Source organism: Schistocerca serialis, chromosome 1 (assembly GCF_023864345.2).
Source record: "Schistocerca serialis cubense isolate TAMUIC-IGC-003099 chromosome 1, iqSchSeri2.2, whole genome shotgun sequence".
Lineage (NCBI taxonomy): Eukaryota > Metazoa > Arthropoda > Insecta > Orthoptera > Acrididae > Schistocerca > Schistocerca serialis.
The window spans coordinates 1,090,948,280-1,090,972,719 of NC_064638.1; the positions used below are offsets into that span (position 1 = coordinate 1,090,948,280).

The 24,440-nt window shown below is 41.5% G+C and overlaps 1 protein-coding gene and 1 non-coding gene across 2 annotated transcripts in view; both read right to left on the minus strand.

Moving 5' to 3' along the window:
- LOC126416087 (uncharacterized) overlaps window positions 1–24,440 on the minus strand; it is a 691,436-nt gene that overhangs the window by 193,778 nt on the left and 473,218 nt on the right. The window lies entirely within an intron of this gene.
- On the minus strand, window positions 7,749–7,820 carry Trnap-ugg (transfer RNA proline (anticodon UGG)). Its single transcript has one exon. It is a non-coding gene; the product is annotated as a tRNA-Pro (tRNA).

Genomic DNA, 24,440 nt, shown 5'->3' on the forward strand with positions numbered 1-24,440 from the left:
TATATACTGAGAAGCTACTGTGAATATCCCTAGATCCTTAAATAAATGTCTGCAGGATGATCTTGGGTGGACTCCAGCTATTATTCTGATTACACGCTTCTGTGCAATAAATACTTTATTCCTCAGTGATGAATTACCCCAAAATATGATGCCATATGAAAGCAATGAGTGAAAATAGGCGTAGTAAGCTAATTTACTAAGATGTTTATCACCAAAATTTGCAATGACCCTTATTGCATAAGTAGCTGAACTCAAACGTTTCAGCAGATCATCAATGTGTTTCTTCCAATTTAATCTCTCATCAATGGACATACCTAAAAATTTGGAATATTCTACCTTAATTATATGCTTCTGATTAAGGTCTATATTTATTAATGGCGTCATACCATTCACTGTATGGAACTGTATGTACTGTGTCTTATCAAAATTCAGTGAGAGTCCGTTTACAAGGAACCACTTAGTAATTTTCTGAAAGACAGTATTGACAATTTCATCAGTTAATTCTTGTTTGTCAGGTGTGATTACTATACTTGTATCATCAGCAAAGAGAACTAACTTTGCCTCTTCATGAATATAGAATGGCAAGTCATTAATATATAATAAGAACAACAAAGGACCCAAGACTGACCCTTGTGGAACCCCATTCTTGATAGTTCCCCAGTTTGAGGAATGTGCTGATCTTTGCATGTTACGAGAACTACTTATTTCAACTTTCTGTACTCTTCCAGTTAGGTACGAATTAAACCATTTGTGCACTGTCCCACTCATGCCACAATACTTGAGCTTGTCTAGCAGAATTTCATGATTTACACAATCAAAAGCCTTTGAGAGATCACAAAAAATCCCAATGGGAGGTGTTCGGTTATTCAGATCATTCAAAATTTGACTGGTGAAAGCATATATGGCACTTTCTGTTGAAAAACCTTTCTGGAAACCAAACTGACATTTTGTTAGTACTTCATTTTTACAGATATGTGAAGCTACTCTTGAATACATTACTTACTCAAAAATTTTGGATAAAGCTGTTAGAAGGGAGATTGGACGGTAATTGTTGACATCAGATCTATCCCCCTTTTTATGCAAAGGTATAACAATAGCATATTTCAGTCTATCAGGGAAAATGCCCTGTTCCAGAGAGCTATTACACAGGTGGCTGAGAATCTTACTTATCTGTTGAGAACAAGCTTTTAGTATTTTGCTGTAAATGCCATCAATTCCATGTGAGTTTTTGCTTTTAAGCAAGTTTATTATTTTCCTAATTTCAGAGGGAGAAGTGGGTGAGATTTCAATTGTATCAAATTGCATAGGTATGACCTCTTCCATTAACAGCCTAGCATCTTCTAATGAACACCTGGATCCTACTATATCCACAACATTTAGAAAATGATTATTAAAAATATTTTCAACTTCTGACTTTTTGTTTGTAAAGTTTTCATTCAATTTGATGGTAATACTGTCTTCCTCTGCTCTTGGTTGACCTGTTTCTCTTTTAATAATATTCCAAATTGTTTTAATTTTATTATCAGAGTTGCTGATTTCAGACATGATACACATACTCCTGGATTTTTTAATAACTTTTCTTAATATAACACAGTAGTTTTTATAATTTTTGATAGTTTCTGGGTCACTACTCTTTCTTGCTGTCAGATACATTTCCCTTTTCCGGTTACAAGATATTTTTATACCCTTAGTAAGCCATGGTTTGTTACAAGGTTTCTTATGAGTATATTTAACTATTTTCTTGGGGAAGCAGTTTTCAAATGCATTTACAAAAATGTCATGAAATAAATTATATTTTAAATTGGCATCAGGTTCACGGTACACCTCATCCCAGTCTAACTGCTGTAGGCTTTCCCTGAAATTTGCAATTGTTAAATCGTTGACTGAACGTACTACTTTGGAGGACTGTTTAGTATTGCTGAATGGAGCTATGTCATATATTGTAACTAGCTGTGCACCATGATCAGAAAGACCATTCTCAACAGGCTGAGCATTTATCTGGTTAAACTTATCTTGGTCTATAAAGAAGTTATCTATCAGTGAGCTGCTATCCTTTACCACCCGAGTAGGAAAATCAATAACGGGTGTCAAATTGAAAGAACCGAGTAATACTTCAAGGTCATTTTTCCTATTACCCTCTTTCAGAGAATCTACGTTGAAGTCCCCACAAATAATAATTTGCTTCCCCCTGTCTGACAGATAGCACAACAAGGAGTCCAAATTTTTCAGAAATAGATGAAAATTTCCTGATGGGGACCTATATACAGTTACAATTATAAATGTGCCTTTATTTAATTTAAGCTCACAGGCACATGCTTCTATATTTTTCTCTACACAAAACTTTTTTGTTTCTATACTTTTTGCACAATGATAACTTTTGACATATATGGCAACTCCTCCTTTCTCCATATTTTCTCTCATTACATGTGCAGAGAGCTTATAACCACTTACATTTACCTTATCCATATCAGTAACAATGTGATGCTCAGACAGGCATAGTATATCTATTTCATTCTCAGCTTCTAAATCTTCTAAACAAACCAGAAGCTCATCTACTTTATTCTTTAAACTCCCAATATTTTGATGAAATATACTTACATTATTTTTAATTGTACTTTTATGAGAACCTTTCCTTATTCTAACATTTGCAGTACTCTCCTGTCTGAGTTTCTCATTGTGCTTAGGCCTAGTTCCTATACCAGTGGTCACATGGTGTTCAGAGAGGCAGATTATGTCAATTGGGTTGGGTGACTTTAATTCATCAATGGAATTACCTAGGACTGAGATACAACTTGGTGGAGATAAAATTTCTGGTGATTGGTGAAAATTTATAATTGATAGCTGTGATTGGTGATCCAATGTGCTAGAATTGTGCTGTTTAATTTCTTTCCTAAACTGAAGATTTGTTTCAATCCTGACCTCTCGTAGAACTTGACATCTTTCTGTCTTACCTATCCTAAAAAAGGTGCTGCTCCAACACCTGTAACCACTGGTATTTTACCATTCATGGCAGTGCCTCCCCCCCCCCCCCCCTTAAATTTCCTGCTATTACCCCAGCCAGTTTCCCCTTCCCTTTCCTGTTGAGATGTAGGCCGTGCCTGGTATAGTCCCACCTACTGAGATAATCAACAGGAACCACACCAATATGAGCCCCCGCACCCAATCCAAGCAGCCGTTCCAACTCCAAATTAACTCTCCCAACAGAAGAGTTCAAATGAGGCCGGTCATGGCGTCTCAGGACAGATACAAATTCAACATTGGTGTGTCTCGATGCTGACGCAATCTTTACCAGGTCACACTCTATACTGTACCCAGGATCTCTGTCGATGCTGTTCCCTGGCCCTCCCACAATAACCACGGTGTCTTCCCTGGTAAATCCTTTACAGAGTGAACCTAAATCCTCTGTCACCTGATCCAGACTAGCACTTGGTTTGAAAAAATTTGTGACCTGGTATTCTGGTCCTAATTCCTCCTGCAGAAGTTGGCCTACACCTCTGGCATGAGAACTGCCTAACGACAAAACTTTCTTCCTTTTCGATGACTTTCCTACATTCTTTTTCAATTTCCTATTGAAAGTTTGTTGTGCCCTGTCTACACCTACCTCTGCTTGAGGCTCATCAGTTTCTAACTGAAGCAACAGGTCAAACTTATTTTTGACATTCACCACAAAACTGTCAGACTTAGTTCTAGGCCTATTCCTTCTGCTACCTGTTGCCACTTCCCACCTCTCTTTGCCCTTCTCCCTCCTTAACCTGTCCAGATCTTCCCTAGCCTGATCTAGCTCAGCCTGAAGGGCAGCAATTTTCCCCTCCTGTTCCACTATCTTCCTATCTCTGCTGCAAATCCTACATAACCACTGATGAGCCTGATCCACTTTCCCAACACCCACGCCACTGCAGTCCCCCCAGTGAAAAAAACTACTGCATCCATCACACCAAACCCCGGAACTAACAATTCTACGGCAAGTCAGGCACTTCTCACTCATGGCAAAAATAATACTTTAGCTAGCATAAATCAATTAAATTACCGAAAATCAAAAAAGACGTTACAAGAATTAAGCCTATTCACAAATGTATATAAGCAAGTTTCTGATTTAAAATTCCGCTGTTTTTTCTGAGATCTGTATTAAAACAACGAAGGTATACGCTATTTATTATATATTTCACTCGATGGAATGAAAAAAAGGACAATTAAACGAGATACTTTAACTTTGATTCTCCAAAAACGTTACGAGAATTAGGCCTATAAACAAATGTATATAGGCAAGTTTCTGATATAAAGTTACGCTGCTTTTCTGAAATCTGTATTAAAACAATGAAGTTATACGCTATTTACGGTAGTTTACTTATTTGTTACCGAGAAACTAGTTAAATTACCGTGAAACAAGAAACAAACACGTTTACAAAATTTAAGCCTAAGCGCGACTTCGCGAAGTTACGATCTTTTCGTGTTTTCTGAAAAAATACGCAAAGAAAAGTCAAACCTTTACCGGCAAGACTAAACGATACACTAATGCACGTATTTAATTTGTTGTCGGCGTTAAACTAAATTATATTCCTGTCTAAATCACTTAACTTTCTGGAAATGGTTTCTGGCGTCACTTACTCGGCGGCCATCAAGTTCGGAACCATTCGACGAAAACTGATCATCCAAGCGGCATAGGATATTTATGGTTTTTCAACCCTCCTGATTCGCGCCCTCTTGTGGCGTGATCACAGAGGAGTACAAAAATGGGATGTGCATCAGTAAAACGGCAAGGGGTCGTTCTAAGACCCCCAATTTGGCGACATCCTCGCTGGCACCCACCTAACTTTGTTGAGCTCGTTAAAAATGTACTTGCCAGAGTCTTAAACACCCATTCAGCGGAGCTGTTCCTCGCACCGGAGAGCAAGCAATCCCACCTCAGGGGTGTCAAATGGGTTGCCCAACCGGAAGTTTCTAGAGGGACCCCTTCCCGCTTTGTTCACGCACATGTCAGTGGTGCACCCCTTCCATGACCACGCCACAGGAGAGCTGAAAACCATAAACACCCTATGCTGCTTTGGATGACTTTCAGAGTTCGTCGAATGGCTTTGAGCGGTCCCTAGTGATTCCATCATGTATACAAGCGCAAAAATCGCAGTGGCACTAAATTCAAAAAGTGTCATATCATATGCAATGGGGGCTGCAACCCCACAGTGTCCTTAGTGCAGGGTCGAATCGTCTGGGGGGGGGGGGGGGGGGGGGGAAGCGTTTTCAGTTGTCGAACGTTGTCAGGAACTTCGTTCTGTCGCTCATCGCACTGGGATATTTCGTTCTCGACCGCGAAGTGTGTGGGAAAGAAGGTCCCATGGAAGAGGGTGTTTCCATTGCTTCCTTCATGCCACCTCGTGAAGCTTTTCCGTGTCCATTCTGTCTGAAACGTTTTCCTCGGGCACACACAAGAAAACAGCGTGATTTCAACGCCGTGTGTCGCAGTTCTGACACCCATCGCAGAGGGTGACATGGCTTTGGGCAAAATTGCCATTCACAGAATGATGCACATATTTTAACACTAAGAGGTTTTTGTACTCAAATAATAATTGTGGTGAAATTTGGTGCCAATATGACATCATTAACCCACCTTACACCTCACATGAGCTTCTGAGCTATGACCCTTTTTTTTTTTTTTAATTTGTGGACACAATGGTGTCTTGAGCCGTCGCCGAGCTCGAGGATGACGTCACAGAGCGCCCTGCTTTTGCACCATTACAGAGGTAGGTTGCAGACACCTTTGAGACAAATTTCAAACTTATGCGTCGTAATGGGAAACAATTATGGGGTTTCGAAAAGCTGTGTATGACTGTAATGCTTCTGAGATCTCTTGTGTCCGCTTTAAGCAGGAGAAACATGAGACATTTGTTTACTGTACATACCTACCGGTCAAACAACAGAGGAACTTCCCTAAATCTCCTCCGAACGGTAATAGTGTACAGTCAAACACAAGCGGATTGTTTGCATCATGTCAGCTGCCGAAAGTCAGTAGTTCTTTTTAAGCTTCTAAACGAAGAGTGATGTATAATGTGATTTTCTGTTGCGTAGATAATAATCTTTTAGGCTTTAAACCGTATTCTGTGACTTAAGACTGAATTTCCATATATTTCACATTAAGCTTTGCCGCCGCAGCGTACGCTCTTCCGTATTCGCAAATTACTGCCGAATCCTCAGTAGCTGCTGTCACAGGTTTTTACCCGCGCTGGCCGTAGCAGCTAAAATACCAACTGATTTATAAGGCAAATTTGGTAACATTAGGAACTATCTCTGAGGCTTTAAACGAAAACCCAAAAACGCCTGCAAGTATTCTGAAGAGAGCTACATTTATTTCCAAATAATATGCAGTAAACATCAAAGATGCGTCAAAGACGTCTGTCAAGGGAAGCTCCCGTAACAAAATTATATACTCACACCTAGGGTAATGTTTCGCGCATGCGGAAAATGGTAATTCGGATTCCACCTGTAACTAAAGGTTTCCCGCGTTAACTGAATATGTAAGCCAGTTCTCAGAACGGATAGCGCGAAGGACACACCATGCTTGCGTAAACTCTGCGATGTTCAAACAGCTTCGGACCAACGACTGATTTACGTAATGTTTTTTCTTCGGTATCTGTTTTTTCTTCGGTATCTGCATTAGACAAAAAACGATAAAAAAGAAAAATCTGAAAACTAAAAAGTCGCATCTCTACAGAAACAATATTTTGGAAATGTTATACTATAAAGAAAATTACCTCTGGGAAACCCAAAAATTACAGCAGAAGGTAAGTATTGTAATTCGCTACGTGCTCGGTCAGCTGACAGCAATGTTTATATGGTATATATCATATCAGTGTTAGTTTACGGTGGGGGCGGGGGGGGGGGGGGGTGAGTCTGAAGTATTTTCGTCCCTTAGTTACCCGTGAAAGGTGTTACGCGCTCCATAGTCGAATTCTACAATAGAACTTGTAGACAGATACTTCAGAGAACAGTTGGATAACAGCTTAATATTACAGCGGGAAGCAGATTCTGAGCTACTATGGAGGTTGTTCTACACTTTATTTTACGAAAGAAAGTAATCTGGTACTGACTGTTCATATTAATCATCATTGAGAAAATCTTAAAGTATTAATTAATGGTAGCATATGAACTGTACCCACTCTAATTTCTGTATATGATGCTTTGAGGACTATGACCCATATTTACACTAGATCCTTGCAACAAAATACCCTGTTTTTCTTATTATAGGGGCAGCTACATTACAAAAAATGCCAACGCAGTACAGATGGATATGACAGCTGAGGCAAATGCTTTTATCATCTACAATCGTAAATTAACCACACCATCAATTACTATAACAAATTAAAGACAGAAATATTTAGTAATATGATCTTCCACGATCCGGTCTCAGGGTGGTGTATAACGATTATGTATTTGTGATGAAGAGTACTGCTTTGGATTTGAAATCAGTGGCAATAACCATATTGAAATAACCATGTTATATTCTTCACAGGCTCCATACGCGAATGGAACAGGAAGAAATCCTAATAGCTGGTACAACGGGACGTACTATGTGCCATGCACCTCACGGTGGTCTGCAGAGTGTAGATGCGGATATAACCGAAAGAATTTCAGAGGTAATCTTTCATGCTGATGCGTTCTTATAAGTCTAACGTAAGTAACGTGCAATAATCGTCCATTTAAAACTGCCATCATTATTAACCACACAATCAGGAATAAGGGAATGAAGTTAAAATATAGGGCTCAGCCGGGATTTGAACCCGGGACCTCCTGCACCCAAAGCAGGAATCATACCCCTAGACCACTGAGCCACTCAAAGTTTCATGTGTCATATATACATGACATCGGGAGTTGGATTTCTGTTGCTTTATTCTTTTTGTTTCTTCTTTGTCTTCTTAATTCATTAGCTCTAACGTATATGTATACATCTGCGGACGGAAGCACGTCAAATCTTTATTTTTAGTTACGCTCCTCTGAGTCTTGTGCATCTAAAAACCTCAAGAAGTTTAAAAACTTCCATGCATTTGACACCTTAAAATAGTACCAAGTCGCCGGATGCAGAAGACAAAAATAACTGAAAATGTTTCAACGGCCCGGTCATGCAGTTTGCGTTGCACCTGTCGTTTTAGGATAGGAAGTGTCTGCACAGGATACGTCTCTGCTTAGTTTTCTTCATCAAAAACACAAAAATGCTTATTGAAGCTATTCAGAACACCTCCTCCTTACCGATAATGACTCTGTTTCTAATAGTGAGGCATACATTCAGAATTCTACGTTCTTTTTTTTTGTTATTTTTCTCATTTTGTTCGATTTGTTCGTTGCATTTGTTCGGTGCGGATGTCCCATGACACCCGTTCAAGTTCAGTGTTGATCTGTTGACTCAGCCTTTTTTTTTTTAATTACAGAGGGCAACTAATCCTCTAACAGAACACGCTGAGCTACCGTGCCGGCTCGTTCCGTAGACCCAGTGGCATTTCTTCGCAGAAGATAGCCGACTTCTATACGGTTTGTTCTGCAGTCTCTCCCTTGAGAGGGGCAGAACAGACACATGGGGAACCTACTGCACGTTGGTGCCTTAACGTAGTTTCAGGTTATTCTGTTTTGTTTCTATTTATCTGAGATGGATGGAATTGTTTTTGTAAATAGATGGGCATTCTATTTCGTAAAGGGTGAATGGCCTTTCACAGAATAATGCACATATTTTAACACTAAGAGGTTTTTGTACTCAAATAAATGTTATATATAATTATAAACTATATAAAAAAAGATAATCCAACGGCAATAGAAACTTTTTTAAAATCTAATTAAGGAACAAGATAGCAGGATGTTTGTAGTGCTGACAACATAGATGTCGAACACAATGCTTTCCTTAACAAATTTCTCATTCTCTTTGAAAGATCCTTCCTTAGGACATTCAAAATAGGGTACTAGCAGTAAAAGGCAGCCTGACTAGAGGGATAAGAGTATCATGTAGAACAAATTGGGAATTATATCAAAATGTCAGAAGTAGTCACACTCGAACAACAGTAGCACATTACAAACAGTACTGTAAGGTGCTTAACAATGTTACTAGGAAGGCAAATAGTGTTTGGTACGCAAAAGAATATTTAATTCGCATGATAAAATTAAAACCATATGGTCAGTCGTGAAGGAAGTGTGTGGTCAACATAAGGTCAAGGATATAAAGTCAGCATGTGGTGAAAATGTTTTTTACTGATAAGTCGGATATATGTACTGAACCTAGCCAGTGAATTAAATAAAAATTTAGTTTCTACAGGGAATCGTATAAGTATCTTGGAAAATGGCTTACCGAGACTAATATAAGAAATACTCCTCCTTGATACTGACAAGGGGGAGACTGAGTCAACAATTAAATCACTGAAGACTAAGGACACTCATGGATATTGTGGAGAATTTTAGTTGAATACTTACGTGCTGTCCTGGGTATGTTAGCCCAGTACTTAGCAATATTTGTAATTTTTCCTATAGGAATAGTCAGTTTCCTGAACGATTAAAGCACTCAGTAGTAAAACGTCTTTATAAAAAGGGAGAAAGGGATATGTAGACAACTTAGTTCTATTTCTATGCCATCACTGTTTGATGAAGTTATTGAGAAGGCTGTGTATGTAAGGATAATTGATCATTTCATTTCACACAATTTGCTGTCAAATGTACAGTTTAGTTCAGAAGTGGTTTTAACAACTGAAAATGCTATATTCGCCTTTTTCTGTGAGGTACTGGATGGATTAAGCAAAATGTTTAGAACGCAAAGCATCATTTTATTAAGGCGTTTGATTGTGTTGATCACAAAATATTGCTCCAGATGGAATACGTGACGTAGTTCAAAATTCAAAAAGGTTGTTCTCCACAGTATTGGGAATGGCTATAATGTGGGGTTCGAGTGTAGCACGGTATTCGTGTGTGTGTGTGTGTGTGTGTGTGTGTGTGTGTGTGTGTGTGTGTGATAGAGATAGAGAGAGAGAGATCTGCATTCTACTACTAGAGATCTGCATTCTACTACTACGGGTGAGTCTAAAATACTTCTGTTTGAAGATGACAGTAGATTGGTAGTAAAGGATGTTGCATGCAACACCATGGCACTGTTTCAAATAGTGCTATTCAAGACATAAGTTCACGGCTCCTAGAAAATAAACTAAATCACAGTATGACTCAGTTTTAACAATTTATAACACACAATTCAACTAAACCTGACGTTCTAATTACACAGAATGGATATATAATCAGTGAGACTGAATAGTTTAAATTTCTATGTGTTCAGGTAGATAGTAAACTGTCATGGAAAAACCCATGTTCAGAGTCTTGTTCAAAGACTTAATGCTACCATTTTTACTTTAAGAATAACATCTGAAGTAAGTGATAGTTCTACACAAAAAGCGTCTACTTCGCTTATTTTCATTCCCTAATGACGTATGGTATTATATTTTGGGGTAACTCTTCCCATTCTGAGAGTATTTTTGGCCCAGAAACGGGCGGTTCGTGCAATAACTGGCGTTAAGTTCGCGAAGCTTTTGTCGAACCTTGTTTATTAGTCTGGGTATTCTGACATTGGCCTCTCGATATATACATTCTTTAATGTCGTTTCTTGTTATCAATATCACCTTGTTCCCAAGAACTAGCAGCTTTCACTCACTAGGCAGAAATCCAGTCTGCATTTGGATTGCACTTCCCCGACTCGTGTGCAGAAAGATGTGCAGTATACTGCTGCGTCCATTTTCAGTAAGCTACCACAAGAATTAAAGCAGTAATCCATGCTCTTTCAAACTGACGAGTTTCCTCTTGGGTCACTCCTCCTACTCTGTCGACGAGTTCCTTGAAAAATTAAACTAATTTCTATGTTACTTTGTTGATTGCGTTCATATAAACTTTGTCTTTTTAGGATTCATAAACATTTTATTTTATCTATTAGTACTTTTCTGTTGTAATTTCATGTACTGACACGTTTCATGACCTTGGAGATTTGCTCCTCAATTTGGTCCTGCGGAACTAGACGTGTAAAGTAAAAATAAATAAATAAATAAATAAAAATAAAAAAGAATGTAACAGGTGGGATTTTTGGGGGGAGGAGAGTGGCGAGCACCACCACCACCACCACCGCCACCACCACCACCACCAACAACAACAACAACAAGACCTTACAGCCAGGTGTAATGTCGGGTTCGATACGCCGACACTATGTAGGTAGGACAAGTATTGCACTTGCACAGTATACCTACGAAACCATATGAGGCCTAAAGGAAGTCGTATTGAGTACGTCACTGCCTTGTTTCTACCTGAGAAACATGTGAATACCGAGCGATGTGTCATTATTTTGAACAAACAAGAAATTTTCAGAGGCAAACATCATTTCAATTGCTATGGAAAAAAAAACATTGGAACCAACGAAGAACTGAACGTTGGATATCTGAAATCTAATGTTACACTTCACTCGCATTTTTTCCCAATCTGAATATTTTTTCATTCGGTTCTTCTTAATTTCAATAGAAAAGAAGAAAGAAATACGAGTATAAAGGGTTTCATTAAGAGAAAATTAAGAATACAGTTTGGAGGGTTTCATTAAGAGAATTGGAAAAATACTGATGCAATTATAGAAATTGTACGAAGTGAATGCCGTTCAAAGTGTAATGCGAAACAGAGATGATGACAGGTACTGTAACCCAAATGTGAGCTGCCAGCTACTGCTGATTTATCGCTTTTGTCCCTAAATAGAGATAGATGGATAGATAGAGAGAGAGAGAGAGAGAGAGAGAGACAGATAGCTACCCTGAAGATTCTAGAGCTTCGTGCAATACGGAGGATACGTTTGCTTAGTCATGATTTACACGATCAGATAACGTCTGGCACCGTATTTTCATTGTTTACACTACATAAGACAATTACTGCCCATTTCAGAAATAACGACTTGGAACGCTATGTTCAACAATTTTCACGGTGAGGAAGTAATTACCGTCTAGTTATATGTATTCTCATTGTCCACCTGGCGCCACAGACCTTAATTCGAGTTTCAGCGGACTTCAATCATATCGACTACACTGAAGCAGCTCATGTTCGCTGCCCGATTGCTCTTGGCCAGATCCATGAACCCTAATCGTGTCGCTTAGTGCTCTGTATAAACTATGAGTCTGGAAGCCAATGGTGCTGTTTTTTGCACCTAGTAACATGATGTACCTTAATGAAGTATGAATTACATTGTGGACTATCATCGCACTTACTAAAGTTTGGTTACAACATTCCTGTTAGGTACAATTCCCAGTGCGGCCGTGGATTTTTCCTTGGTGGAAGATGTGGAACGGGCTCTTCACAGCCTCGTGATGCCAATTTAGGAGCTACATGTAGCTGGGTCTTCACATGGCAGACACTAACTTCTCAGATACGGAGAGGGACCAGTAATAACAAATGTCCCAGAAAATGTTCTTATTGTATACAGCCAAACAGTTTGTTCCATAATTAGGACGGTTTGGTGTTCGAATAGTTATGGCTCTTTGCGTGAAGATACATACACTGACGTGACAAAAGCCACGGGATAGCGATATGCACATGTACAAATGGTGGTAGTGTCGCGTACACAAGGTATAAAAGGGCACTGCATTGGTGGAACTGTCGTTTCTTCTCAGGTGATTTATGTGAAACTGTTTCCGACGTAATTATGGACGCAAGATGGAAATTAAGACTTTGAATGCAGAATGGTAGTTGGAACTAGACGTATGAAACATTCCAATTCGGAAATCTTTGCGGAATTCAATATTCCGAGATCCAGTGTCAAGTGTGTAACGTGAATGCCGATTTTCATGCATTACCTTTCGCCATGGACAACGTAGTCCGATGGCCTTCACTTAACGACCGTGAGCAGCGGCGTTTCCGTTGAGTTGTCAGTTCTAATAGATCAAGCAGCACTGCATGAAATAACCGCAGAAATCAGTGTGGGTCGTACGACGAACATATCCGTTAGGACAGTGCGGCGAAATTTGGTGTTAATGTGCTGTGGTAGCAGACGACTGAGATGAGTGCCTTTGCTAACAGCGCGACATCGCCTGCAGCGTCGCTCCTGGACTCGTAACCATGTCGATTGGACCCTAGACGACTGGATAACCATAAACTGCTCAGATGATTCTCGATTTCAGCTGGTAAGAGTTGACGGTCGGGTTCGAGGGTGACACAAGCCCCACGAAGTCATCAATGTGGCACAAACCCCACGAAGCCATGGATTCCAGTTGCCAACAAGGCACTGTACAGGCTCCATAACGGTGTGGTCTCTGTTTACAGCGAATGGACTGGGTTCTCTGGTCCGAGTGAACCGATCATTTAGTGGAAATGTTTATGTTCGGCTGCTTGGAGACCATTTGCAGCCGTTCATGGACTTCATGACAATTGTGGAATTTTTACAGATGACAATGCGCCGTGTCACAGGACTACAATTGTTCACGGTTGGTTTGAAGAACATTCTGGACAACGCGAGCGAATAATTTGGCCACACAGATTGCCCGACATGAACCCCTCGAACATTTGTGGGACATAATCAACTTCTGCAAGGGACTCCGAACGACTTGTTGAGTCCATGCCACGTCGAATTGCTGCAATTCGCCGTGCAAAAGGAGGTCTAACACGATATTTGGAAGTATCCCATGACTTCAGTGTATAAGGAAATATTTGGCCTGGCACATCAGTCATGCGCTTGGTGTGTAAGTGTGCTCAAGAAGCACGTGACATTTCGTTACCGCAGATAGCGGTGACGCTGGAAGGCGAGGCGGCGTCCATGAAACATTCATGGGGCCGCTTGATTGCTGACGGAGTCGCCTAGCTCGTGGCCTGTTTCCACGAAGTAGTGAGTGAGATTGCCGCGTTATTATTTTGATAGAGGTGACATAAATTTTCGTGTGGCAATGTTGCATCAAAGCGATAACTTACGGAAGCCACGCTGGGCACTATGCTTGTTTTAGTAGATGTACGATGGTGGGGTTGAAGGAGTGCTGGCCGATATCGGCAGACAGTGTCGAGTTTTCAGCGACCACAGTGCGGATTGACGTGAAAAAATTGGATGTAGATAACAGAAGATAGCCATTGAAACGCTCATCAGTTTACTTAGAAGTATCAGCACATGTTAACGAATGAGTCATTTATGAAGCGTTTTCCAGAACTTTATGGTGAAATTTGCATAGGTGATAAATTTATATCCTTCAGTTTATAGCAACAACTTAAGTTCACAGCAGCTGTTGATTGTGAGGTCTGCCAGTCTCAATTATTTCGTTGCAGCTTAACCTACCGACAAACTCTAGGTCCCAAATCACTTGACCCTGGACACAGGGGTGTTGCTGTTTCACCAGTGCTATCTACTAAGGCTCCTTCAAAATATGCATTTCACAAACCAGTTGAAGGATACCTATGGATCAATTTCATTGCACACTAACCAACGCCGTTTCATCAAATTGTGCCGTCTCTCTTCTATTGAGAACATTCTTGGGAACAACGCGTTTTCCGTAAGTCATCCCCAGAAACAAAGGTCTTCGAATTGCGATGCTATTCTAACGGATCTTTTCTCTGTACATTCATTCCGCTGATGGTTGTATGGTCAGTATGGACAAATGCTAAAATAAATGAAAAAAATATATACGTTCGGCTTTCCATCATTACTTGATGCTGCACCATGTATGTCTGTAAAATCGTGGGACGAGTGATGCTCCGTCTTCGACTAACAGAAACCGTAACCATTGGTAGACTCCACCACGGACACGTCACAGCCGATTTTAAACTATTTTTAAAATAGCGCCATCAACATCGATGCCTCAGGGAGCTGTCTGTTTTGAAACAAACAGTTTACAGTGGTCCTCACACGTAAGTCATTCATTTCCGACCATTTGTTTATTATGTGAAAATGGTTATGGCTTGGCTCTGAGCACTATGCGACTTAACTTCTGAGGTCATCAGTCGCCTAGAACTTAGAACTAATTAAACCTAACTAACCTAAGGACATCACACACATCCATGCCCGAGGCAGGATTCGAACCTGCCACCGGAGCGGTCGCTCGGTTCCAGACTGTAGCGCCTACAACCGCACGGCCACTCTGGCCGGCGAAAATGGTTAGTTTAGGATCCACCACTGTCTGCAGAACTTTGATTCCTGTGTTTACAGAATACGGAAACAAATCAAATGACGGCTCTTGCTGTGAAAGGCGGAGTAAACTTAGGAACAAACGCTGAAGAAGAAAAGAAATGACGTTACCGCTAGCAAAGAAACAAGAGTCACAAAGGGCCAAACTGAAAGTAAGACGGCACTCAACCTATTCTCGTTTTTTGCTAAGATGGTTGATGGGGTTCAAGTCAGAGCTGTAAGTAGGTCTGTCCAGCAGATCCACTTGACGTTCTACGTTGCAGTGGTCTTTGCTTTGTGGACAAAAGCGTCAGCATACTAGTACATGTATTGGGGCTTACGCTGGTTTATGTATATGGGTGTATGTTTTACTTTTTTCTTTCTATTTTTTATCCATTCATTCCCCTAAGCAGTTGACGGCAAAGGTTAAAATGCAGAATGCCCGCAGCAATCAAACCTGTGAAGTTTGAACATTAATTTTTTTCTATTTGTAAAAATTCCTATCGGATATTTCATCGATATTGTAATGTCTGTATTTTTCCGTCCATGATAGAGAGAGGACGTGGATTTCTATTTAGCACACTAATAACGTGAAATATATAAATTCTGATGGTACGAAGTCAATGCCACTTGTTATTCCTTATTTCAACTGACCTATCTACCTATCTGCGTTACCGGTACCTGTAATACCTCGGAGACGCAAGAAATTTATTATATGTTACATATTTATCGTGTATACGAAAATCACAAGCCTGGCTGTCTGAAGTGTGCGTCGCTGTGCGTAAATTAGCTGAGACAAACGCTCGCGAGCAAACTCACTGTTGCGCCTTTTGTGCGGCGCTAGCAAATTTCCACAGTAACTATTCCTAAAATTATTAATTAATCAGTAGATGCAGAAAAGGTCGAATTCCAAACTGTTACCACAGAGTCGTTGTTACAATACTGTATAATTTTTTCATTAACATAATTGTTTACTTTACCATCGGCATAAATTAATGACCAGAAATAACAAAGGCAGACAATTAGTCTATCTGGAGATAGACTTTCATTGTTCTCACATGCATTCAAGTGCATACTTTTTGACAGGTGTCAACCACGTTTACACGCGCTCTCTCTCACATAATGTACCGTGACTCATCAATCCGTAAAATTATCCTCTATTGTTCGCCAGCCGATCCTAGGATTTTTCCTGTCACTATTCGCTTCTTTCACCTTTGACAATGATTTGAGTGTATGAAAGAACTATAGGTTCCCTGGCTAGATAAGATAGTTCAATGGTCGGAGAAAGACAATGGCGTACCATTCCTAGTGCAGCATTGCGGTGTTCAAAACCAACGTTCGGGTTGAGGACGAGGTTACTACTTCGAGTACGTAGTAGTGCTCCCTAGTCCGAGAAGTGATGTTTACACATCACTGAGCGACTCCCGATGACAGAAACAGGTCAGTCTGCTTCCGACATGAGACTGCATGCTGACAAGCCTCTGAGGCTTATTGCATTTGTTTGCTGAGCATTTTATTTGCGTATTTACGTTGTGTTGTATGTTAGCTGTACCATCATAATAAACAAGCCTTTCCTATAACTGTGTACAACATTTATATTTTCCGTATTCCTATAAAACTAATATTTGATTAACGTAAAGCTAACAGTGAGTCTCAAGTAGGAATTTTCAACCTGCAGTCTGTAACTATCAGACAACTCTATGGGATAGGTGGGTTAAGGAAAGCCGTGAGCATTTTTATCATTCGTCGTCATCAGATGGCTGTGCTCCAGTACACGTCCTATTAAGATGCGCCTAACTGTATGAAGTAGCGAACAACTTCCACCTTACGTGTTTTCTGAGTGTCCCAACACACAGTGACATTACAGAATGGCCGCTGAGCTACAGTAACACACTGAAGTACAGTAGTGGAGGGTCTCTCTTCCTGAGACCGTTATGTATCTTGAAGACTGCGAAGCCTTAGCGTCAGCATTGTCGTACACCACTAATAAACCAGTAGGAATGTTCCATGACAGTTTCAATAATATTTGTTCAATATCAGAATGATAATAAGCAATACTTCTTGAGCACTGACTATAGGGAATGAGATCAGTGAATGGTAGCGAAGCAAGTTGATATTCTCACTTTCATTTTAAAGAGTCGTTTAGGTCACCAGCTGCTCTAAAGAGAACTAAAACTAAATTAAACTCCTAACAGGCTATGAAGGCCCAACGGTACCTACCGGCTGCCGTGTCATCCTCAGCCCACAGGCGTCACTGGATGCAGATATGGAGGGGCAAGAGGTCAACACACCGCCCTCCCGGCCGTTTGCCAGTTAACGAGACCGGAGCCCCTACTTCTCAATCAAGTAGCTGAGTGCACTCCGGTTGTCAACAGCGCTCGGCAGACCGGATGGTCACCCATCCAAGTGCTAGCCCAGCCCAACAGTGCTTAACTTCGGTGACTGAAGGGAACCGGTGTTACCACGGCGGCAAGGCCGTTGGCTGCTGTAAAGAGAACCGAATCCAAAACATACTTGAACATGGACGTGGAGTCGCTGTCTGTGCGGAAATCATGATCAGTGCTAAAACGCCACAGCACCGCTATATACTAGTCTCTTGGGTTATTAATTACACTATGGAGCATGAGGCTACAAGCACGGCCGAAGGCGACGGAACTACATCAAGATAGTGGAGTTTTCGACGTTAAATAACTTTTTCTTGGCAGTTTTCAGGCTGTGAAAAAGTAAATTACGTACCGCACCTGTAATTTAGAACGAAATTGGCTGTTTTTTACTTTTCGTAAATGTAAAACTAACATTTTTAACTATGGGGCACTTAAAGTAGCTTACTAATAGACCAGTGTCTATTCGTGAAGTAAATAAATATCTGTGTAAGCAATGACATAGTCATCACCAGTTTCTCATGATCTCAGTACTGTGCAATTATTTCGCGCTCGAAATTGAACTTCAAAGAGGACTGCAATTTTCACACAGTTCAGTTTGTTGCGTATTCCATTTATCATACGTGTGTCAATTCATTATGATGTGGAACATATCAGTAAATACAAAAATATATCAGATGCATTTTTCCAGTTCTTCTTAAGGCTAGAGGTTGGATGTATATATAGTTGTTCTTAAGAATATTTATACTAAACAGTATGATTTTAGTGTACAAAGCAGTACATAGTGTCATATGTTATTGATTATTCCATGTTGTAGGTGGATTTGTCAAGCAGATAAAATTTTAAGTTTTTAAAGCATTTTTTTGTTACGCATTTCATACCACAGGACAAAGAGTAAAACTTTTTTTTATGGCCCCAGTTTCACCCATTTCTGTGCCATGCAGTTAATTTTCGTAGCAGTAAACAACACTCTATTGGGAACGGAACTACGAGTTTACCTCACTCTTTGCTGGAAATGTAGTTGCCTTGTTTCTACATACCATTCTCCCTCTCTGGCCTATTTGTAAGACACAGTCCTTTTAGCTCCACAGAAATTATCCGTGCGTGGCAGTGCACAAAGCCATCGTTGGAGGCAATTATTGCTCGCGTAAACTTGTTGCCTTCCAGATGCAAGCGGAATCCCCGAAGCGGTGCCGATGCCGCACCTAACGGTTTACGGAGACAAGACACGAGCAAGAACCGCGTTGGTACTGTGTTAGCTAGAAGTGGGGGAAGTGGAAACCACATCGTTGCGAAGTTCCAGTTCATTCCAGCGCTGAAGTCTAGCGCAAGTAAATCTGAACTGCCTCGCTGGGTCTGGGTCATTGCCTTCCTTTGCCCGCCTAGCGAGGAAGCCATCCATGAAGTCCAAAAAACTATACATTCAGCTTCATAAAAACGCACACCTAAATCTGAATGTCTCCTCAACTTCCTGAATCACATTAATATCATAGCGGCAAAAACTAGTTATTTGATGTGTGAGCTAGCTAGTAGAGCAGTGGTTCTCAATCTTTCTGAGACTATTACCCCTGAGTGCGTTGAGATATTAGCTGGTACCATCACCCCCGCCTCTCACCATCACTAACATTAGCGCATAACTAAACATTATAAAGAAAACGAATTTTCTTGAAAACATTTATTTTTTAAAATGACGAAAGATAAATGAAATTTAGTTTTTGTAGGCTTTTTATTAAACCGCGAACTGTTGAGTCAGAGACAACTGGTACCGCCTAGTCTAACAACCTTTCTTATAGATTAAGTAACTCCCAGTTCATCGTGAGTGCTAACTACAACTCCTTAGAAAAGAAAGCCAACTACCCACAATGAAGGCAAACATGAAAGTGCTTGCTCTTCATCATTCTCTCTCTAATGACACATGCTTCACCAACATCATACAAGTAATTTAAAATGTCTGCACTATACTTACTGCTTGTAAATCACTTGATTGCTGGACTCATTACTTCTGAAATGGTAGAAACAGGAAGACTTCAAACTGACAATACTTGGTGCCTGACCAATACTTGGTGCCTGACCGTAGCCACGAATAATAAAAATAATAATGTGTAGGCACCACAGCAGTGTGGTTACAAAGTTACTATTGTGTTGTGTTGTCAGTTATTTTACCTGTTGGGAACTGAATAATGCAATTTCTGGCCCATTGCGAGAACTACCTCCAAGTCCAGGCATTTTCATGAGATATCTAAGCATATATGACATGTATGTCTCAATTTACCTGTCATACATACATGGTACAAAGCACGTAGCATACATGAAGTGGGTGGACTATGTGAGGTAAATGGTGTTCATACATTCCTTTAACAATCCGTAATCTCCATCACAATGTATTTGAAAAAAAGACATGCGCGGAAGAGCGGGCCAACCCTCAAATGTTAAAGCTTAGAGATAAGTGTTGCCATCTGTTGCTGGGTACGGGAACTGTCAAACTGACATTGGTCTCACCCCTAAATATCCTGATGTGATAGTTCCCATACGCAGCAACAGATGGCAACACTTATCTCTAAGCTTTTATATTTGAGGGTTAGCCCTTTTTTTTCGCGCTTATCTTCGATTACTTGTAGCTTATATAATCAGCATTACAGTCTTACGAAATAGTAATGATCTTTTCAAGATAATTTAGTTTTGCGACCGAAATGTAATCAAACCCTTTTGTTTTTAACCCTCAAAAGTTTCATTTTACCTCTTAGAGGGTAGTTTGGGAACCTCGGGAGTAGAGGATCACGACAACCAAAATACACTCCTGGAAATGGAAAAAAGAACACATTGACACCGGTGTGTCAGACCCACCATACTTGCTCCGGACACTGCGAGAGGGCTGTACAAGCAATGATCACACGCACGGCACAGCGGATACACCAGGAACCGCGGTGTTGGCCGTCGAATGGCGCTAGCTGCGCAGCATTTGTGCACTGCCGCCGTCAGTGTCAGTCAGTTCGCCGTGGCATACGGAGCTCCATCGCAGTCTTTAACACTGGTAGCATGCCGCGACAGCATGACGTGAACCGTATGTGCAGTTGACGGACTTTGAGCGAGGGCGTATAGTGGGCATGCGGGAGGCCGGGTGGACGTACCGCCGAATTGCTCAACACGTGGGGCGTGAGGTCTCCACAGTACATCGATGTTGTCGCCAGTGGTCGGCGAAAGGTGCACGTGCCCGTCGACCTGGGACCGGACCGCAGCGACGCACGGATGCACGCCAAGACCGTAGGATCCTACGCAGTGCCGTAGGGGACCGCACCGCCACTTCCCAGCAAATTAGGGACACTGTTGTTCCTGGGGTATCGGCGAGGACCATTCGCAACCGTCTCCATGAAGCTGGGCTACGGTCCCGCACACCGTTAGGCCGTCTTCCGCTCACGCCCCAACATCGTGCAGCCCGCCTCCAGTGGTGTCGCGACAGGCGTGAATGGAGGGACGAATGGAGACGTGTCGTCTTCAGCGATGAGAGTCGCTTCTGCCTTGGTGCCAATGATGGTCGTTTGCGTGTTTGGCGCCGTGCAGGTGAGCGCCACAATCAGGACTGCATACGACCGAGGCACACAGGGCCAACACCCGGCATCATGGTGTGGGGAGCGATCTCCTACACTGGCCGTACACCACTGGTGATCGTCGAGGGGACACTGAATAGTGCACGGTACATCCAAACCGTCATCGAACCCATCGTTCTACCATTCCTAGACCGGCAAGGGAACTTGCTGTTCCAACAGGACAATGCACGTCCGCATGTATCCCGTGCCACCCAACGTGCTCTAGAAGGTGTAAGTCAACTACCCTGGCCAGCAAGATCTCCGGATCTGTCCCCCATTGAGCATGTTTGGGACTGGATGAAGCGTCGTCTCACGCGGTCTGCACGTCCAGCACGAACGCTGGTCCAACTGAGGCGCCAGGTGGAAATGGCATGGCAAGCCATTCCACAGGACTACATCCAGCATCTCTACGATCGTCTCCATGGGAGAATAGCAGCCTGCATTGCTGCGAAAGGTGGATATACACTGTACTAGTGCCGACATTGTGCATGCTCTGTTGCCTGTGTCTATGTGCCTGTGGTTCTGTCAGTGTGATCATGTGATGTATCTGACCCCAGGAATGTGTCAATAAAGTTTCCCTTCCTGGGACAATGAATTCACGGTGTTCTTATTTCAATTTCCAGGAGTGTACATTATGGTCGTATCACGCTGTTACATCACAGCAACCAACAGCTTCGTAGCCACAGTTGGGGTACACCAGCAGCCATCGGTCGTTAGCGGCTAGCTTTGTGACGAGCGCTGACAGTCTGCTCCTTTGGTTTGACGAGAGCCTTCTAAATGTTGCACATAATCACTTCTGATTAAAACAGGTACGTATCATCCACGCATTTCGGTTTGTTACAGAAGTAAAATGTACTGGCTGCAAACCGGTAAGTTCAAGAGCCTTCGTAAAATAACAGGGGTTTAGATTACGAATAAGCGTAACTAGATGGAATAATCTGACCCTTGAAATGGGAAGACTGTGATGAAGATCGAAATGTGTGTGTGTAAACTGCCTTGGAGAATTGGGGGGGGGGGGGGGTTCGTTTTCTAGCAGAACCCATTTATTATCCAGTGAATGTATACAAATTCATCGCACGCAAAGAACGATTCGCGCCATTCAAATGGCTCTGAGCACTATGGGACTTAACATCTGTGGTCATCAGTCCCCTAGAACTTAGAACTACTTAAACCTAACTAACCTAAGGACATCACACACATCCATGCCCGAGGCAGGATTCGAACCTGCGACCGTAGCAGTCGCGCGGTTCCGAACTGCGCGCCTAGAACCGCTAGACCACCGCGGCCGGATTCGCGTCATTAATGGCGCTACAAACCATCTAATACTACACTTATATGCGAACTTCCCCAGACACAAAACAGACACGATAGCTTGAAATAAAATTCCTAGTAATAAAACGAAGTATATGCTCAACCGCCTGCATACTTGCCTGCGATCATAGCGTTGGAGGATCACGAATAGTCTGGGACATGAGTATAGATCATTAATACGTCGAAACTTCTCAGCGCACACTCCGCTGCAGAGTGAAAATCTCATTCTGGAATCATTAATACGTTCCTTACTGTAGGAAACATAAGCTTTGGAATAAATTATTCTGAAACCTCTAGATCTTATTATGCTCACACTAGTTAGTAAGTAGTGATCATGGAATCTGTTGAGACCGCTCGAACCCAGAAACAATGAATAAAATACTACGCTGACAGAGACCAAGTCAGAAACTAAGGACTCGATACTACAGTCTGCCGCTGCAATAGGCAAGAATCTATATCATCCTTCGCCGCAGTGTCGGTTTTGTTTCTCAGTAAGGGTGATGACCGCTTACTTTAAAGATATGCAGTGGACACAAAGCATATATAAATATAATGTAATGCGCGTAAGTAACCAAAATGATTCGGTATCGTTTGACTTCGCGTTAGCTAGTGGAATTAGTAACAACTGTCAAGTATACACAAGGTAACTGCTCGACTGAGGTTTCTTGGGGGGGGATCTTAAAGAACAATATCTAAACGATTTCCAAGAATAGTTTCAATAAATCCTTCAACAGACAGTGTTGGAGGTTTTGTTGTTAGTTCAGTGATTCACCAGCTCGAATACGTTCAATCTCATTAACTACTTTAACCAATAAAACAATTCATAAAAGGGGCAGTAAATGAATAAAGTACCTAACTCATAAGCCGCACATAGTCAGTTACAAGACATAGCAGATCATTTAATAATTATGTCGATACTTGCGAAAGAGGTGACTTACGATGTCCTTCTGCGTCCGATTCTGGAGCCTTTATCACACTGAATTGAAAGAAGAGCTACAGAAGATTCAGAGAATAGCAGCGCGCTTCGTCAGATATTTGTAAGTTAGCGTGAGAGGACCGTCAAAACAAATGGCAATGAGAGACGCTACAAGAATGGCGTTACTCAGAATTTCGAGAACTAACATTTTAGAGATATAGATGGACCAACTGTGATCAATAATATACATTTTGTAATAGGCGGTTCGCTTTTGAATAGTGGTTCTCGCTTGTAATAGGCCGCCAGATCTTGAATACGTGACGGGGAAAATGCAGCACAAAATATACTATATAATGAAAACAAGGATATGAGTCTTCCGCACGGAACGTCGCTGCCACCTATATTACTGTATCAGGAAACTCAGCAAAACAAATGTCCGTAGCTAGCGGCTAAACAACCAGCTGCAACAAAAATCTATAAGAGTCCTTGTCTTTCGCTATGATGTACTCCTTCGCGAGAAGTATAACGAAGGAATTACCTGCCACATTGGCGGTGGAACGAGTGTATTAATTAATGTTCTCTGTAATCAACCTTATACTCCAGTTATGTCTTTCTCGTTTGTATTTATGTCAACTTGCAGTATTCTGTACGTATGCCTGTTCCTTGGTCAACTTTTAATACTCTGTAGCTACCCTCATTTATTGGTCTAGTTGGTCCAGCTTTGTTGTGTCTATTGTATACGCATGTAAGCCTTCCCTTTCGCCGCCCGACAGGAAAATGGACTCTCGAATGCCGATGCCACTGACATCAGGTAATGGGCTGCATACGTATTAGGTGATCGATTATTGCAGACTTCATAGCTTTAATGATTTGTTATCTGAGAGCAGTTATAAGAGACGAATGAACTTATATTTCTTTTGCTGACTTTCCCTTAAATATTACAAGGATGTTGCAGGGTAATCAGAAAACCCACACACCGAGAACTAAGCCGAACCACAGGCAAGCTAACAGTTAAATAGAACCTGATGTGTTACTTACGGAGCTGTGCCCCAAGTCCACAGATCATACTCTCGATTCACTACCGCTTGTCGGTTTTCTTTTATTACGTACGTGACCAATCCTTCATAGCAGGGACT